This window comes from Neolamprologus brichardi, chromosome 17, assembly GCF_056152115.1.
Source record: "Neolamprologus brichardi isolate AB-2024 chromosome 17, ASM5615211v1, whole genome shotgun sequence".
In the NCBI taxonomy this organism is placed as follows: Eukaryota; Metazoa; Chordata; class Actinopteri; order Cichliformes; family Cichlidae; genus Neolamprologus; species Neolamprologus brichardi.
Window position 1 is genome coordinate 24,475,717 of NC_142120.1, and position 14,881 is coordinate 24,490,597.

A 14,881-nucleotide genomic window follows, 5' to 3' on the forward strand; every position below is an offset into this window, starting at 1 on the left:
ACTGATTTTGGACCTGATACCAGTTTGCAGTACTCAGCTGTAAAATGGGTTCAGCTGGGGCTGTCTGTGTTTATTTTTGTTGCCGTTCTTAATAGTTTCAGAGTGGAAATGCTCTGTATGTTAGGAAGCCAGTGTTCAGACCTTCATTTAATGACATCTCCTGGGAACTTTCTATCTTCTGGAGTTTATGCTTATGGTCTGTACAAGCTGTGTGTACACTCAGTCTCGGGGTGAAGCGTGTGCTTTCACGTTTGCCTTGTCAGATTTTCCTGGCTGCTACTGAGGGGAGGCTTAAAACAGTCAAAATCAGTGACACTCTAGATCTGTTTCTCATGGCCAGAGCATTCTTGTCTATCGTTATGTAGCTGTGAAATGTGTGTACAGGGTGGAGCGTGGCAATTTGGTGAGTAGTTTCCAAGGTTGGGTTAGATGAAGTGATCCTACTGCAGTACATAGTGTATGATTCATGAGCTGACAAAGGTCCGGTTTTGATGGAGCTCCGTCCCTTGACACTCACTAGCAGTTTTTCTGACTGATGTAATTTGACCTTTTTCTGACTGTGTCTGAACATATTTCTAACTCTGTATCATGTCTTCTTGTTGTTAAACTGTTAGCAGAGGGCTGTGTTGCTTGGTGCTGCATGTTAACACATTGGAGTTATAAAAAGGGGAGTAGAGAAGGAATACTGACTCATTATGTGACCCCGCCCCTCAGAAAAACCCCAGACCTTACATCCCACATACCCCAGAATCACACAGGATAAAGGGGGCTTGAATGTTTGATTCATGGTGTGTTGTCATTCAGTTCCAGTTTGGTTTGGTGTCATTATTCCCCAGGTTATTAAGCTTAAATTATTACAGTGGCCTTAGAAATATCAAATGTTTAGGCATAAATGAATTCAGTTTTATGATGTTTATTTTTATTTGGGGGAAGCAATCTTTCATTATTTTTTTTATTTTTTTGTAGTGTTAATCAGACTTGAAAATTTGAGTTGATCAGCTGCAGATGAATCTGTTTTTGAAGAAAAGTCGTGCCACGTTCCACACTCCTGCAACCTGTTATTTTTAACGATATGCTGCTTTTCTTAGTCTTGTGTTTACAAAATTGATTCTCTTTGAATTTGTGTTTTCTGACAGTTTACCAAGATACAACCTCTAAAGCTGAAAAAACAAGCAAATGCAGAGGCAAAAATTATAGGTCATCTAGGCCTTGCATTGATTCACAGGTGTCCCAGGAGTCTGCTAGGCTTCATCCAATACTTTGAGCCATAATACTATAAGGCAGAGACAAATCTCTTGAAAAATCCTGAATACAAATGTATAGGAAAATTCCATTACATCAAATATCTCGCCTACTTACGTTCATGTACAAGCATAGTCTGCAGCTCTCTGATGCAATCACATTGGTGCGTAACTTTGTGCATAGTAATTGTAACCAGCATGGAAGAAAATCTCTCCAGACCTCATTTTGGGGAAAAGTCACTGAACTTAAGCCTTTATTTAATTAAGGACCTACTAAAAACTGAAAACTGCATCTACTAGGAGTCTGAGGGGTAGTTTTGTGGACTTCATAATACACTGCAAATGTTAATATTTCCAAGCATTACAGTGCTTAGATGTAAATTTACCTGTAATTTTCTCTATAGTAAAAGAATTCAGGGTTAACATTGTCATCGGCTACCATATGCTTCTCTTGAGCTTAGGGCAGAGGGTCTGCAAGAAACTTTGAGCATCAGAAACTTTGCTTCCTGCATTCTGATTGCTGGCATTGCTTTCAAAAAATGATCAACTTTTCACATCTAACATCACTGCTGCTGTGTCAGGAGACATACAGGCATATTTACGTGACAGTTCTGTCTGATATCAGGCTGCTTTTGTGTCTTTTCAGTATGACAGTTATCAGCTTTTTCACTTGTTCATGTCGATTATAAATATAGTTGAATTTATCAATCTTTGCACTTTAACAGATGAGATATATTTCAGTGAAATAGCTGCTTATTTTCAAGGCTCTCTGCACATTCTGACACATAAACTATATGGACAAAAGTAGTGGGCTGCACCTGTTAATCTTTGAATTCAGGTGTTTTCAGACCCATTGCCACAAATGTATACAATCGAGCACGTAGACATGCAGTTTGCCTAGCGTTTCTGAAAGAGTGGATCATTCTGAAGAGCTCACTAAATTAGAGCACGGTACTGTAATACTCAACTAGACATTTCACGAGCCACTGTAAGTGGTATTACTGCCTAATGGAAGCAATTAGGAACCATAGCAACTCTTTCACAAAGTCGCTGACCACGTAATGTTACAGAGCAGGACTGTTGAGTGCTGAGGCACCGGTAGGTTCATGGTGTGGGTTTTTATTGCCAAGCAGCTCCTGGAGGTGTAATGTGTAGGTGGCCCAATATTTTTGTCCATATACTGTAGCTGTGTATGTGTGTGTGTTGTTGTTCCTTCCTCAGCAACAAACCTAAACTTGAAAAACGTAGTCCTCAGTGATGATCAAACTGCCTGTATATGAACTACACCAGAGGAGAGGCTGTGCTGCTGTGTCTGAGAGCACAATAGCTGGTATGTCTGCATGTGTGTTTGAATGAACTCATAAATCTGAGAGAGAAAATGAGCCATTGTTAAAGAAAACAAACTCTCCCCTTTTAATTCCTAAGTAAACTTTAAAAGATTTTTTAGGTATTTCATTTACACACTCGCCCTCTTTTTAGTTGGTGATTATATGCATGTGGTCTAAATGTCAAAGATTTCCCTTTATCCTCTTAAATCTACTTCTTTTGGCTTGAACATGTGTTGCTGGTGTGAAGGTTACAGACTAAGGTAACTGCAACATTTTGTATTCACTTGTAAGTAATGGTCAAGCAGTTTTCAGCAGTTCCCCACACTTACTTAGGAGGTTATTAAGATATGCTATGCATGCTTTAATTTGTGTGTTCTGAAGTGTCGGTATTTGCTTAATCAGCAAAATATGTCATTTGGCCAAATGTTGGCGAATAATCATATATGTAACAAATAATTCTGGACTTTATATTAGCTGTAATAAAGGCTTATTGTGGCAGTTAAGGGGGCTTTCATTGCTGTAGTGTTGTGGAGAGTCTATTTTTGCTGTAAGCCTGCCATCCTTCATGCTGTGTCACTCTGCCTCCAGCTGCCATTACACAATCCCTCAGATATTCAGAGAGCTGAGAGAAACTGTGGGACTTTTCCACCCTTTGGATCTGAATGCACTGCTCTGTACAAAGAGAGGAAACTGCTGCTGCTCAGGCTCTCAGCTGGAAACCCACCTGTTGTTTACTCCGAACAACTGACCAACAACTAACTACTGTTTTCATAGTTTGTATTTTTTCCACCAAATGACCTTGGAACACTATATATGATTTGACATTATATGCTGGTCATAGCCTCTGATCATCAAGTGAACAAAAACTAAAAGCACAAAGTCTAAGGAGCTTGGAAAGAAAAAAGCATGTGGACTTCCTTGAGTTGCTTGAAGACGTTTCACGTCTCATCCGAGAGGCTTCTTCAGTTCTTGGGTCAAATGGTGGAGAGTCCCAGATTTAAGCCCTGTGGGAGTTTCCCTCCAAGAGGGACAATGGTCCTCCTATTGATCCTCTACTTAATCACACGAGCCAAGGTGTGGAAACGGGTGTAGGTCGAAGCATTCTTTGGGTTGTACTCTTTAGATTTCGAGGGTGGGACGTCTTTCACTGTAAAAACTGTCTCTTGGTTACTTACTCAACTTTAGTCATGAGTGAGGATCGTCAACATGAATCCACCCTGCATCTACTGATGAAGATGTGTATAGAGTTTGCATTGGTGCTGCTTCTGCTCATTTAAATCTCAAATGAGCACTGTACATGAAAGATGGCGATGGCACAGGTGGTTCTGAGCTCCACATTCTGACGTCTCAACATTAGCATTTTGGCAGCTGCTGTGGTTTTGGAGCCGGAGGTCAACACAAGCTTGTTAGCTGATGGTTATCTGATAACACCAACAAGCTTGTTAAATGACCTTCATTCATAAACTACTTGTTTATTCTTTCCACAAGTTTATGTGTGATACTTAATAATAGTAATAATAAACAGCGACAGTGTATATTTATATATATTACTTTTCAATCAGGGAAGTTGAAGCACAGACAGAAGTTAGTATTTTGTAGATGAAGTTGCAAGGGAAGTCTGTTTAAGGCTGTTGTGAGTGTAAACATAAGGACTGTGGGCAAAAGAGCTGTCAAGACCTTTATTTTTTACTTTACGTAATCAAGTCACGATGGCATGCAACTGTTAAACTGGCTCTACAAGCCATAAAACTTGTTGAAATGCAGTTGTTCAAGAAGAGCTTATGATGAGTGTCAGCCATCTGTAGCAATTTCTCAGGTTATGTAAGCCTGATAGAGAGAACGTCTCTAATGAGAGTGGCATTTCTTAGTGCAGTAAAACCTTTCAGCTATGGGTGGAATGGAGTAACATTGGCACTTGTTGGCACTAACTGTTGCTGCCATGTTTAATTTTATTGGTAACTTTATTTGACAGCACCTGAACGACTACATTTCTCAAATAATTCTTAAACCACAGGGATTCCAAAGCTTCTCTGCTGCACATTAAAATATTATTAACGTGGCTCCCAATGTTACTTGTGTTTTATTTCTTAAACACAAGTAACATTATAGCCACAAATGATCAATGAAGTATTTTCTGTCATTAATTTATTTAAGTTAATTAGCTTTTGTAAACATGCAAATGCTTTTATATTTTTCATTGTTCTAATAAAAAACAGGCAATGAGCAAACCAGTTATCCTCATGAATTATACAGTTGTACATTTCAGCCATTATAGCCTGATACTTCTGACAGCTCTACATACAGCGGTGAAAAGTACAGTACAAGTTGACGTACTGCACTGTGTTGCTGCGGCGTATTTTCATTTCTCTGTGTGTGTTCTCACAATACTTGTATTTCTGTCAAAGACACCCACACGCATGCGCTCGAGCCGTCTTCCTCTCCGCTCACTCTGCCTTTGTCTCTATGGGCCATTGTTTTTTTTCTGTCTTTCAGCGAGTTACTGTTTCAGGTATTTCCTGACTTGCCAAACTTTCAGTGCAGACACTGGACTTCAATTTAGTGTTATTCCTCTTAGCACAATGCTCCCAGTATTTACTATTAACTATACTTGTTTCTTAAACATGTTTGTAAAGCACTTGTTTACTGAAGTCTGACTTGGTAAAAGCCATGTGTTGTAACTACAAACTTGATGCTTGTCCATTTGCTCATGTGGGTTTACATGTTTACATGAATGCACGTAAAAACATGCATGACGTGAGGTGACATGTTAATGTTTCAAACAGTCACAGAGTCACATTCCAGTTTTTTCCATTAGTTTTCACCTTTTGGGTTATTTGTTGTCCTGGAAGAACTTTGGGATTTTTCCACTAGACGGTAAACTGTAAACCTGGTATCTAAATGAACCTCTCTCCAACTTTACCTCTGAAAGATCTTCTTTCTGGCATTCTCCTCTTATACACTGTCATGTCATCTTAATAACAATCCCAGTAATCGGTCTCAGAGGTCATGTTCAGTGTTCTTAAAACCATTTTAAAAACATGTAAAAAAAAAAAAAATTATACATCTAGGGATGCACCAATCAGTTTTTTTCCACAGATATCCTGGCTGTGAGTGTTTTCTGAGTACAAATCTAGAGATGACCAGTAGAATTCCCTGATTGCTGATCAGATACCATGGTTTTTTAAAAAAAGACAAGTTTTCCCTGAATCTTTTGAGGATGGAATGCTTTATGTGCCAAACAGAATAAAGCACATCTGTAAAGTTACAGCACAATATGTGTTGCATTGTCATTGTCAATTTACATGTCGCTGTTACAGAAACTGTATAAATGTTTTTATGCCTCGCCCTATCGATGCCTCACAAAATAACAAGTGGAAGGCCTAAAACATATCTATAGCAGTTGAATAGTATCTTAACCCATATCTTTAAGTAACAGGAGAAGTCATAAGACCTTAAAGATGTATTTGGCCCTTCAGTCGATACATCTTCTGTTTGCCGAAATGTCATCAGAAATTATCTTAATCAAAGGGTTGCTTTCAAAAAGGCATTCCTAAAGAAGGAAAATAGAGAAAACTTGGAGGTATTCCCAACAGGAACGGAAGTGTACAAGTATATCAAAATAGTACTTTTTCTTTGATGCTGTATTTGCAATATTACTGAAAAAAACAAAAACAGTGAAAGTGTCAGTCGGGTTATCTCGCTTTCATGATTGTTAAAACATATATTTTGTAAAATACTTTTTTTAAATTTATTTATATAAAACTTCTCACTACCAAACACTTGCTTCTGTGCAGTCAGACTATGGACAGCTTTCTGTTCTGGTACTGTGAAGTTTGTACCATACAGGGGCCCTTCAGTTTATTTTGGCGAGCCACAAAACTATGTTCATGTTGCCTCACTTATAAAACAGACTTTTGCCATAAAAGACTGCAGGAAAAGTTTTTACTCTGACTCGGGATGTCTCATTTTTAGTGTTTTTGTTTTGAGTTTACTTGTTGCTGCAGAAACAGACTCAGAAAATATTCAAAGAATTTCAAGAAAGGACATTTCTGAACAGTTGCATTAACTTGGAAGCATCTGCATGAAACTGAATGAATAATCTAGTCCATGATTATCCTGTGACATGAAGTGGAAGTGGAAGAGCAGGTCTCTCCTGTGAAACTAGGACTTGCAGTTGAAATCCTGCAACACTCCCCTGCACATACTCATAGTTCACATACCAAGATATTGTTCAGGTAAGAAACTGGATTGCATTGCAGTGACTGTTGTCTACATTCCTTTTGGGTTGTAGTGTTCCCTGATGTTTGTTTGTTTGGTTTTTGAGCTAGTAAGTGAATTCCTTTGCAAACAATTAAAGATTATTCTGTTCATAATGGTTGTTTTACTTATAGGATAATCCAGATTATAGACTTAGGTGAGATCCTTTGGGTTTCATATTCTTGTTAACATGCAACAAGTGTAAATGGTGTAACGCACAACACCTACTGCACTGCACCTGTTCACATATTTCATTGCAGTGTCATCAGTTTCTACCGAGTCTGACAACAGAAACACATTTGTGCTTTTGTGTGTCACCTTTAATAAACACACAAATCAAAAGTGGCCTGAGCTTGTCTTTCCATCAGCAAACAGAAGAGTCATTATTAAAAGAAATGGCTTCATTAAGAAGACGGTGGATTTGCTGGAGTCATAGAGCTTTTAAGTATATTTTAATGTCTGCAAGAATTCTCACAGAAAGCTGTAACGGGTACCTGAAACCAGCATAGGCTTGCAGACATGGAATAATTCCTGAGATGGATGGATTACTACTGAATACAAAGATACTGATACAGGCTGAATCTACAATACAGTAGATTTGAGTTTTGACTTATGTGACCAAATATAGGTGCATTTGGTTTTTAATTGTGATTTGACAGCCTGTTCTCACTCCCGAGGTGTAATATAATGATTTGTCAAGTCCCGAGGGGATCCTGAGGAACGCGAAAGGTGACCGTCCACATTCTTATGCTATGCGCCAGGTTATGGAAGGAATCCAGTAGAATGACGCTCCTGGGGTAATACACTTTCCGGACATGTATTCCAGCTTTAACCCTAAGCTTATCCCTAACCTTAATCAGCACTTTAATGACGTTAGAAAGCGTTTTCCAAAGCAATTTAAGTAAAACAAACGTACATGTGTAGATTCATTCCAAACGGTTCTCATGTTTCCTAATTCTTCCGATCTCGTATATAGGGACGTGTTGGGTGCCCGGAAGCATAATATACAGGCGATTTGTCACCTAGCGTAAAATGTTGCGCTGTGGGAGTGAGAACATGTTGTTTGAACATGCATTTGTATTATATTGCATTAGGATGGGATTGAGAGGAGGAACTGCTGCTATTTTCCTTTTCTCACGGATGCAGAAACTGTTCATTTTGATTCTTTATAGTAATTCTTATACTGTAGATGGAGTTTTTTTGTTTGTTTTTCTACTTCAGAGAGCTTTCTGGGTGTTGGATGAGGCCTGGACCCCTCCTCTACATATAGGTACTCTAACCTAAAGGGTCACTATACCAAAAGTAATTTTGTTAACATTTGATTGCCTGTAAAAGGAAAAAAAAACTAGTCATGGGAGTTAGTAGTGAACATAAGTTAAACGAGCTCACACTAATAAATTAGGTCTGTTAACCCTACACAGAACAGACCGGTATTAAAAGAAATACATTCTGAATGTATTCTGACAACAAGCATGGGATGTCAGAGGTCTAAAATACACAGCGGAGTAATCAGGAAACAGGAAACGGAAGGGAAACACAGCTGGGACTAATCAGGCAGGACGAGACAAGGGAAGCAAAACTGAATGCATTGACTTAAGACACGGACCTTCAAAGTAAAACAGGAAACACACCGACTTAACTTACAGACACAGACTCAGCGACACAAGCTGACACGATACTGAGGGAACATAAAGACGGGGATGACTAGACAGGAGACGTGGAACCAGGACGGGCACAGAGAAAACATGAGGACAGAGACTGAACGCAGAACAGGGAATGTCAAAACAAAACAAGCACATGACAGACACAGACATGGAGAACAGAGGAAGCACGGGAACCAAAGCCTAAGAACTAGAAATTCTCCAGAAACATCACAAGAATTAAACTGACACATAAGATGATATTAATCAAAACATATACCCTTATACCAGTGTTTGGCCTTCTTGAAGCCCCTATTCAAGTTAGCTCTCGATAGGTCTCACGTATAATACAATGCAAAAATGCTAATTTTAGCTCTGGGTACATTTCAGTAATGTTATCTTGCATCTGGTTTAAAAGTCCAACATTTTCCCTGTCAGCTGTAGACAGCCCATGGCTATAACACTTTTAGCCCCAGCATCTCCAGGCATACAGTTACCTCTGTTTGTCACTCACTATCATTGTCTCTTCTATTTATCACATGGCTTGTTAGCTCCTCCCTAATGTCAAACACTTTCTTTATCAGGGCTGGATCAGTTGACCCTGAATCCTGCATTGAATCATTAGTTATTATAAATCTTTGGCTCTGTACTACAAAGCAAGTACAGCATACACGCCTGTGGTATGTTGTTGTTCTCAGGATTCACTTACCCTAACATTGTCCACACAAAGATGGTTATCAGCTTGTTAAGGTAAACCCAGGTTTTCCCTTACATGTTCACATAAAAAGGATTGTGTTGTCAGAATCTAGCCAATCTAAAAGGGGCATTTCGTGGATCAGGTGACTCTTCTTTAAGGCAGATTGATTCCTCTGAGTGCCACGTACTCCAGAGACATTATCAGATGATAATAAAATAGTGAATAAAAAGCAGATCTGTAGGTAGATTGTGGTTAAATTAATTAAATGGTTGAACAAGTATTCTTGGTGTGTGTTCTTTGTTCTAGTAGCTACAATTCCAGCAGTGTAAAAGGCTTAACAGTAGACTGAAATAAAGTAGAACAATTTTCTAATCATTTTCTAAATCACTTAATTACCGTGACAATGTGATAAGTGCATTTCCTTCAGTAAGGGACAGCTTAACAATAACAGACTCTATGAACTTAAAACATGACATTCAGTAAGCTAAAGGAATAGCTCTCTCTGTCAGTCAGTTTCCCTGTCCCGCTAATCAGTCTTTCTCAAAGTCCTTGTATCTCTGACTCTTCTGCTATCTGTTATCCAAAGCATCGTTAGCATCATGTAGCACACCATGTGGCTGAATTGTTTCTCTGTAAGAGCGACACACACATATCTGTTCCCAGGATAACGTTGGGAGAAATGTATAAAAAGGCCCAACAGGATTGCTCTGACAAGCACTCGCATAGACGTTCACTGTGAGTGAAAATAAATGCATTAGAACTCGCTCCTCTGTGTGTCTCACTTCATAAGGGAATTTTTGTGACAGCTAGCGACACACTGTGTCAATAATTTATTTTTCTTTTGTATTTTGGAGCAATAAGTTGAAAGTTGATTGAAAGGAAGCCCAGCTAAGCTACATGCTAACACTAGCAAACTTGCTAGCAGCAGCCAAAATTATACAGACGTTAATACATGGACACAAGTAGGGTTGCCAACTCCCTGAGAAATAAATAAGGGACACCTCGTGGCCAGGGCCGGGCAACCCAGTTGTCTTCACCCTTCCCAGTGTGGTGAATTTTTTAGCTCTTTTTTTGTGTGTGAAATTATTTTTTTAACCATTTGACTTGAATTAGATTTAAGTAGATGCGTATTCTTTGTGATATCAAGACATGGGAAACAAAAATCATTTAGGCATTTATTTTTAGCTCAAAATGACAACATTAACACAATAAAACAGGTCTCTTTCTTAAATGCTTAACTTTTGAGAATAAAAGTAAATCTTTCTTTAAAAGAACTCTGTCCTGCTTAACTTAAAATTATATAAATTAATAGAAAACAATAGAAAGAAAAATATTCTTGTAACAGTGCACATTTAGTGCATTTAGTGCAATTGGCTTCAGTAGAGGCATTATTTCAGCTTTTGCTCCCGTTTGTAAACCCACTTGATTACGCATCATAACTCATCATCATTATTCATCTATGTATTACTTTTATGTATTACTCATCTATTTGTTGTAATCATCTATCCTTGCAGTTGTTTATTACACAAAATAAATTATATTATCACACTTCTGGCCACATAGCGCTGATATTCACTGCACATGCCCATTTTAACCTTAACCAGAGGGTTTAAAAACAAACAAACCCGTGTTTACATACCATATCTGCTTCTGCCATGGCCTGGTGGACAAAAATTGGTTAAGGGTTCCCCGAGCTTTCACGCCCCTCATGTTCTTCATGTGCCCACCATTAGAAGCATGCCTATGGAAAAATGCGCCAGCACACAGTGCAGTGCGCTTTATAGGTGTTATCGTGCACTTTTCCAGCCAGGTGTTTTCCTTTTCCCATTCTTCCCTGTACTTTTGCAGCCTTTTTTTCTTTCTCTGAGAGGAACAAACATTGCTGGTCTAATGCTGGGCTTACACTGTGCGTTTGTGGCCCATTTTGAGCCGATTTTTGAGTCGTGCGACCAATTTGGTGATCGGCCCGATTTTGGCCTTCATCGTGCATGTGTAACGAGAAGCGATTAACACCTCACGACCAGCTCCCGATCATCAATCGCTCGTGAGGGTGTCACCGCAGCCGCTCAAACTGCTCACGCGCAAACACGTAAACGTCGGTGAAAAAGACGGAGCAGCACGGCTGTGCAGCGTGTGATCTGGACACAAGCGATGGAGGCACAACTTGTAGAACTTTGGAAAGCTCATCCGAGCCTTTTCGATGTGGCATCACCAAATTATCACGACCACAACAACCGTGAAAATAGTTGGATTTACATTGCTGCTCAATCACAGCTGCCTGATCAGTGTTTTTCATTAGCAATTTAGCAAAGTTGATGGTGGCGTGTGTCTGTGTGAGTGAAAGACAGAGACTGAGAGCGAGCGACAGATTTTCTGTTATAACCTTCATTTTATGGAGGCACAGTGTGAGCACTCGGGTCGCATCAGAGCATCAGGCGGTATAGTGTGAGACCCTGCATCGTGACCTACGAACTTATAACCCATGGGAGCCAATCGTGCAGTTTGAAAATCGCACAGTGTTTGCCCAGCTTCAGGTGTACTGTCGTCTGAGACTTGCACCGCGGTGTCGGCGTTTGTTTCCCTGTTGGCCATGCTTTTTGTTGTGGTCATCTGTTGTCTTCCGGTATTTTCTCCGCAAGCGACCTTTCCTCAACCAATGAGATGAGCGGTAATCTGAATTGTCATACTCGAATTGTCATAAGTGTGCTGTCAGCTCATTGGTCACAAAGCAGGAGCGGGGCTGGGAATTATGTTTTCAAACAAAGCGTTAATTACATTAAAACTTATAGACTACTTTTGATTCTCACTGTATTACGGGACAAAGTGCGTCCCTTTTCAGCTCAATACGGGACGTGTACTTTTGTTTCTAAATACGGGACGATTCCGTTTTTTAAGGGACGGTTGGCAACCCTAGACACAAGTCTGAATCAGAATTTTCCTAAACAAAAAGATACATCCTGTCTTGGAAAGGATGTATCATACAGCAAGCCATGACCTTAGTTGTTATCATGTATTTATTTATTTAAATCAGTGATTTATGAAAAGGTGCTAAAGGCACCTTTCTGTGTTTGCATGATCACTTAACCTGAAAAAGAGAATACATTAACCAAATAGTGGCTGCAGACATTTTGCATAAACAGCAGCAGATTTGAGTTGAAGGTTGACATCACAGACACTTAGCTCAGTCTCATCAGAGACGATTTGAGATAACCTTGTTAAGAGGCTCCACTGAGACTACGAAAAAAACTTTTTATTTTTTATTGTTAAATGTATTCTAACAGAAAGCTTAGAGAGCTGGCAGCCAGAATAAGTGTGCCTTTAAGTGTGTGTGTGTATATATAAGTTAGTAGGGGTATTTCCTTGTTTGTAGCTGCAGTGCGGAGCATCCCCGCCCACACACATCTGCATCAATAAGGTGAAACCAGCTACTAAATGATTCACAGCTTATGTTTTAGTACTTAGTGACACAATAATCCATTAAAACACCATTCACCTTTGTTTTATTCACTACATACATGAACTTCTCTGAGGTCTTCCTGTTTTCCATCTTCAACATTTTGTCCAGTATATCCACTATCCCTCGTATGCACATGTCCAAATCATCTCACCTTTTCTCTTGTTCTCTTGAAGCAGAACAGCCAGCAGTTTACATCATTACATCATTGTCTGTCTTTGCCGTGATGGAAAGTTTCTGGCTATGTAAACTGTTTTACAGAAAGGAATTTTACTCAGCTTTAGATCAAGGGTATTTAAATGTTTCATAGTTGTTGTCTTCATCTTTCGGCTGCTCCTTTTAGGCATTGCCACAGTGGATGATTTTCCTCAATCTCACCATATTGCTAGCATCCTGTTCTGTCACACCAACCGTTTTCCATGTCCTCCTCCACTACATCCTCCTTATCAGTACCTAGTGACACAATAGTCCATTAAAACACACTCCATTATCCTTTATTTTATTCACAACATACGTGAACTTCTCTGAAGTCTCATTCTCGATGTATTCTTCTGTCATAAATGACCGTGACATTCATTTCCACCCACTCCTCACCTTGCTTGTACTCTTTTCTGCACGTCTCTTGCGGACTGTCTGTTGCTTTGAATGGTTGACCACACGTTTACCTTACACCTGCCTTCCTGTCATTCACACATATATTGTGCTCCATACTCTCCCTACAAATCACAGTGTGTACTGCAAGTCGTCCATATAGACCTGTCCATCACCACTGCAAGCAAGAATGGGCTCAGTGCCTGATACTTGATGTTATCCCAACCCACCTGTCACTCCTAGTGCACACTGGGTGGAATTTTGTCCCACTCTTCCTTCAAGCCTTCCTTAGAACTCACTAGCCTTCACCTTTGCCACCTTTCTCTTTCCCTTTCTCCTAGCTTCCAAGTACTTCTGACTATGACAAACTACTACTACTACGACTACGCCACTTTTTCTTTGTTCTTTTCCTTCCTCAATCCACAATTAGGTCTTGTTGTCCCCTTAAAGGTTTTTAACCCTCAGTTTGGATGCTAGCACAGTTTTAGCTGATTGTGAGTCAGTATCAATCAGATAATTTGACATGGGTTGAATGGAAATGTTCCATAAACCATTATGAAATTACAGCCATTAGTTTATATGCTGTAGCCAGTACATGAAGGCCATTAAGGCTACTATAATATATAATATCTTCCATTATGATTCCAATAAGAGTCTGTGAAAAATGCATAAATTAATAGCTACATTAGTAAGTGCTTTTGCCTTGGACAATGCTACACAAACACATACTTCACTTCCCAACTCTGCTCCGTGAGTGCTCTGTTCTTCAGTGCGTTAATACAGTGTAACAGAGCTCCAGTTCCATACTAGTCTGAAGGCAGAATGCAGGCATAATGGCAGAGGCATTAACCCCAGCATTAGCATACCTATACTGGGAGACACAATAAACAGCAGCCAAATATTTGTCCCTGCTCGTCCACTAAGTGAATGATGTATCACTGGGAATTGGGGATACTGGGGGAGCATAAATACACATTTAACGCATCCCTACCCCTCCTCATCTCTCTGGTGGTGTGATTTGGTTTGCAAAGGAAAGCAACAGTGGAAAGAATTGGTGAGCTCAATTTTATTTCCTCCCCCCCCCTTAGGAATCAGGATCCCTTCACACAAGGCATCTGACCTGATTTAATAAGAATGGAGAGAAATCTGAGAGGTTTTCTTTTCTCTTTGTGTTGGCAACAGTACGGCTGACAACAGGAAGGACTAAGAAAAGCAGAAAGAGAAAGGGGTTCTGGTTGACGATTATTGGTGACAGGTCTTGGAGTCTGATGTGCCAATTGTAATCTGGATAGAGATGACTCATATAGTCTCGAGAGCTACTAACAACAACCTCGGTCACCTAATTATAGGAGAATTATACGGGTCACATCAGGTACAGCGAGATACCATCTGGTATGTATTAAGACTGGAATACTATGTTAGAGGACAGTGAAAGACACTGAAAATAAGCAGAAAGAAGAGCCATTTTTCTTCAATATTTCCTAAAAGGCATCTGGAAAAGTTTGAATCAGATATGGCAATTTCAACTTCATGTGTTTGTTTTGTTAGTCAAGCACGGCCCAGTTTACACAAAGTTTTTTTTTTTTGAAGTGGTTGAACTGTTTCACCAGTTAAGATGTTTTTAATTTGGCTTGTAGTATTGAAGCAGGGATAAATGTGTCTGCAGTTTATCG

The 14,881-nt window shown here is 39.5% G+C and overlaps 1 protein-coding gene across 1 annotated transcript in view; it reads left to right on the plus strand.

Moving 5' to 3' along the window:
- Nucleotides 1–14,881, plus strand: part of niban1a (niban apoptosis regulator 1a) — a 30,219-nt gene that overhangs the window by 1,284 nt on the left and 14,054 nt on the right. The gene's annotated exons all lie outside the window — the stretch shown is intronic.